This window comes from Aquila chrysaetos, chromosome 5, assembly GCF_900496995.4.
Source record: "Aquila chrysaetos chrysaetos chromosome 5, bAquChr1.4, whole genome shotgun sequence".
Taxonomy (NCBI): domain Eukaryota; kingdom Metazoa; phylum Chordata; class Aves; order Accipitriformes; family Accipitridae; genus Aquila; species Aquila chrysaetos.
The window spans coordinates 37476822-37481861 of NC_044008.1; the positions used below are offsets into that span (position 1 = coordinate 37476822).

The 5040-nt window shown below is 55.2% G+C and overlaps 1 non-coding gene across 1 annotated transcript; it reads right to left on the minus strand.

Moving 5' to 3' along the window:
- Nucleotides 1–4957: 4957 nt before the first annotated feature.
- TRNAL-CAG lies at nt 4958–5040 on the minus strand. The gene has a single exon. It is a non-coding gene; the product is annotated as a tRNA-Leu (tRNA).

Consider the following 5040-nt stretch of genomic DNA (forward strand, 5'->3'; position numbering starts at 1 on the left):
CACTGCTGGAGTCTCGTGGTGGTTTGTTCTCCTCCCCCTCAGTTTGCCAACATAGCTGCAGGGATGTCGTGGGTTAAGCCCAGCTGGCAACTAAGCACCACACGGCTGCTTGCTGTCCAAAGAATATATAAGCATGTGACGCACAAGGCAATTGCTCACCACACAGAAGCTGATGCTCAGCCCATTTCTGAGCTGTGATCCCTTCTCCCTCCCGCCCCCACCGCCAGCTCCCCCAGTTATATACTGAGCATGACATCATACAGTATCGAGCTTGGCTAGTTCGGGTCAGCTGTCCTGGCTGGGTCCCCTCCAGCTCCTTGTGAAAGTAAACTCTATCCCAGCTGACCCCAGGAGAAAGGAAGAGGGAGAACCTGCTCTCTCCCATGACCGTGAGTCTGTCCCCATGCACGGGGCACTGCCAGTTGTGGGTGGAGCTCCCTGAACTGATACCAGAGCACCGAAAATAAACAAGCAGGCAAGAGAAAGACAGAAAAGCCTCAGAGAAATGGATGGCACCAGAAGCAATGGACAGAGGTGGGAATACAAGTACTGCCACACACAGTGGTAATCAAAGATGGGAAACGGTTGCCCAGGGAGTGTTGTAGCGTCTCCACCTTTGGAGGTGTCCCACATCCAAGCAGACAAGGCCCTGAATAGCCTCCTCCACTTGAGGCTGCTTTGAGCCTTGCGTGGAGTGCATGCTCTCCACCTGAGGTGTTGTGTGATTCTCTGAGCCAGTGCTGGATGCCCTCATCCAGGAGCAGCCATCAAGACCAAGGGAGCAGAGAGGGGGCAGGGTCCAGCGCTCAGGACAGCTGCAGAGGTTTGGTGGGCACAGGGCAGCAGAAGGGGCACTGGTGTCAGTCCCAGGGCTGGGAGCACAGGAAAGGACGGAAGATGAGAGTGCATTAAACCGTTGACCCGACAGCAAGGCAAGGCTGCTAATCATAGAATCATAGAATCATTTATGTGGGAAGAGACCTTCAAGATCATCGAGTTCAACCTTCATCTGTGCCCACTAAACCCTGTTATGGAGTACCCCGTCTACACGTTTTTTGAATACCTCCAGGGATGGTGACTCAACCACTTCTCTGGGCAGCCTATTCCAATGTGTGACAACCCTCTTAGTAATGAAATTTTCCCTAATATCTAACCTAAATCTCCCTTGCCACAACTTGAGGCCATTTCCTCTCGTCCTATCTCCAGCCACCTGACAGAGAGAGCAGCACCCACCTCACTACAACCCCCCTTCAGTTAGTTGTAGGGAGCTAAATGTCTAATCATGCTGAGGAAAGCCCTGAGGGAGCCAAAAGCTCAAGGTCCCACTGAGATTTGAACTGAGATGGCTGGATTCAGAGTCCAGAGTGCTCACCATTACACCATGGGACCTCCTGGACAGATGTGGTCTTTCCCCTGTGGCTACCCTTGCCAAGCCACGTGCTCCTGGCTGAGCCTGGCAGTCTCTCCATCTCCCTGGGCATCACCAAGTGCAGCCTTCCTTCAGGGCTACCGGGCAACTCTCTGCTCACAGGATCTTTCCAGGGAGTGGCAGAGCACTTTGTGCGAGCCTGGCATGCCCTCTCTTACAAGACCCAGGCTGGTAACCTGGGAGAATCTTGCTTTTTCCTCGTTAGACATGTTTATGAATTTTCCAGCTTAACCTCTTCAACGTTGCACCTTGCAGACTACATTCATGGCTCAGTGATCTGTGGCTCGATGCTTGCACTTGGCGGTCTCTGCTGCTGCCTCCCTTCACCCCCATGTTGGACAGCCTCCCAGTCTGCCTGTGTAAGTTATTGCCTCTCCTGTTCTCACCTTGTACCTCATACTAAGCAGCCGTTAACCACGTATCCTTACTCTTGGTTGCGGTCCTAGCCAAGCGCCTGAACTTGCCGAAGGGGGCGACCAAGAGAGAGGGCAGGGGATGAGGTTCAACAGGGAAGAGCTGGCAGGAGGACCCAAGGCAAGTTGTTATGGGTTGCACAAGCTGGACTGCCTTCCTCTACTGGGACAGTCCTGGCTGACTTCAGACCCTGGTCCTCTTTTCCAGGACACGCTGTCCCCTTCTGCCCCAAAGCGGCCCTTCCCTCAGTGAGAATGAGGTTTTTCTCTCCTGAGGCTGCTCCAGACTGGTCCAGGCTTAGCTGAATTCTACTATTAGCTCAAGGCAGCTCTCCCACATGCCCTGGGTCCACATGGCCAAGGGTCCGTGCACACAGTGGGGAGAAGCTGCACTGGTGCTATCCTCCTTGTGCCAAAGTTTGAGTCTGTGTGTTGAGAACAGGGCCCTTCCTCCCAGCAGTCAGACAGGAGGAAACAGAGGCGGGGACAATCTGCTGGATCTCAGACTTAGCCCGGGACACTGAGGACACAACTGCCTGGTGCCTTTGGACTGCCCAAAGCACTGGGCTGGCAGCAGGTACTTCTGAACCCGCAGGACAGACCAGGCTGCCGTGCCCAAGCCTAAGATATCAAATGGCAGGTTACATTCAGAGAGGGCGTGAGAAACACCTAGTCACGGGAGAAGGGTTAAATTTCCAGAGAGTCACAAATCTGAAAGCATGTCCCGGAGAAGCAGCATTGCTGAGGGGTTTCCTCATCCATCCCTGGGATCTGCAGGACCGAGCAGGGTGGGAGGAGTGCCGGGGAGCAGCAAGAGCAGGGCCCAATCTCTGAAGGTCTTGCAAAGAGGTGGAGGGACCCCCCACTCCAGGGGCTGGAGCACGGGGAAAGGGACAGCCCTTTCCCATGCAGATGCTGTGCCGCTGCAGGAGGAGGGATGTCCCTTCTGGGGCTGAGACAGCGTTTCTGCAAGCAATGGAGGGTCTTCCTGGGGCTCTGCTAGTCTCACCCAGCACTCGGGGAGAAAGGATTCTGGGCCAGTGGGTTGTGTGGGCCAGTGCCCACAAGGCAGCTTCCCTGCTCGGGGCATTTTGTCCTTGGTTTCCTTCCTGGCAGCACTGCCTGCTGGGGCTGCCGTGGTCCCCAGACTGTTTGCTTCCCCAAGGTCACGGCAAATGTTCCGTCCACTGTAGCCTCCGATGCTGCTCCTCCCTGCGGGACACCGCGGGGAGGACACTTTGTGCCCCCCTTACAGGCTTCCATGGGCAGCCAGAGATCTCCCAGAGCTCCCCAGCCCCTGGGAGCTGCAGCTCAGGCCAGGCTGGCTCACGCAGGAGGCCACGCCACTCCTGGGTCCTGCACTCCCCAGGTCTTTCTGGCCGAGGGCAGGCCTTGGCAAGCCAGAGAGCCACCTTCACACAGCAGAAGCCCCCTCACCGTCTCTTCTCCAGGCTGAACAATCCCAGCTCCTTCAGCATCTCCCTCAATCCCGACACGCTCCGGCATGCTCTGATACCACCTTGTGCATGTCCCCCCTTCCTCTTCCTCTTCCTGTGTGCACAGGAGGACCTCTTCTGTGGCTCATACTTCCTGACTGCGGTCCTTCTGAAAAATGCCACCAGTGCTCGTGCAACCTGTGGTGGGATTGCGTGAGGATGCCTCTGTCCCGTCAGCAGTGTTGGAGAGAGTCTGCCATGCCCCTTACTGGTCTCTTACTGGTGGGCCTTTACTCCCACCTGCTCCTCTTCCCATTGGTGCTGTCCATGTTTGCTGGTGAGGAACTGCCAGTTCGGGGAAACTTTCTGGGTTGAAATCCTGCTGGTCAATGCCACGTGCTGGATTGGCACCTACAGAATGTGCCACTGGGCCTGAAAGAGGGAAGGACGCATCGCAGGGGCTCTCCAGCTTTGGGAGCAGAGGGCAGAGGAGCTCCCTGATGACTAAGGAGAGGGAAAAGTTGCCCCATCTCCAAAACGGGGGAAGAAGCACTTTCTGGGGAACCAAGGAAAGGTGATGATAAACTGGAGCGAGTTCAGCGGAGGATCCCTAGGATAGTCAGGGGCTGGGGGGGCCTTGTAAGGAAAGGCTGCGGACCCAAGGCTTGCTCAGCTGGGAGAAGAAAATGCTTAGCGGGGATCTAATAGGAGCCTCCTGGTGCCTACCAGGAGGCTACTGCGATGGCTGGAGGATGAGAGCCATGGTCAGAAACTGAGCAGGCAGTTTGTGACTGGCTACACAAACACAAATGATCACCCAGAGGGTGCCTAAGCATGGGAACAGGGGTCCAGAGAGGCTGTGAAACGTCTGTCCTCAAGGTATTTTATGACCTGAAAGGACAAAGCACTGATCAGCTGGTGGGAGCCTGCCTGAAGCAGGAGGATGCACTCTCTGACTCCCTGAAATGCCCTCCAGCCAGAAGGGTTGTTGGAGGGGAAAGCGGAAGCAGGGAGAGAGGGTTTTGTGGGTGAATGTTTGAAGAATGTCCAAAGCCCCACATTTCAGGGGAGAGGAGAGGCATGCAGAATGTGACTTTTGTAGGGGAGAGTGGAAAAGTGGAATTCCCCAGGGGCTCTCCTCCTTCCATGATTCTGTTCTAGGCCTACCCACCTGCTACTGGTGAGAGAAGGGGAGTCAAAAGAATCTCAGTAGATATAGTAGAGATAGGGGATGAAAGACGATGGAAAAGTGGAATTCCCCAGGGGCTCTCCTCCTTCCATGATTCTGTTCTAGGCCTACCCACCTGCTACTGGTGAGAGAAGGGGAGTCAAAAGAATCTCAGTAGATATAGTAGAGATAGGGGATGAAAGACGATGTTTGACGCTTACATTGTTGAAATTAGCTGAGGCAGAGACAGTTCCTGCTAAGAAGCAGGAGCTGGCCCCAAGAACCAGCCAATGAGGCAGAGACAGTTCCTGATAAGCAGCAGAATGCGCGTTTTGTAGGGGAGAGTGGAAAAAGGAATTGCATCGGGACTCTGTAGCAGCATTACCTCTGCTAAGCCAGTGGCAGCGGTGGCGGTTGGGATATGCAGCAAGACATAACCTCCAGAATGCCTAGAGGAGCAAGACCATCCCCTCAGGGGGGAGAGGGAAGGAAACCAAGAGAAAGACAAGCCTGTCAGGAGTGGGACTCGAACCCACGCCTCCCAGGGAGACTGCAACCTGAATGCAGCGCCTTAGACCACTCGGCCATCCTGAC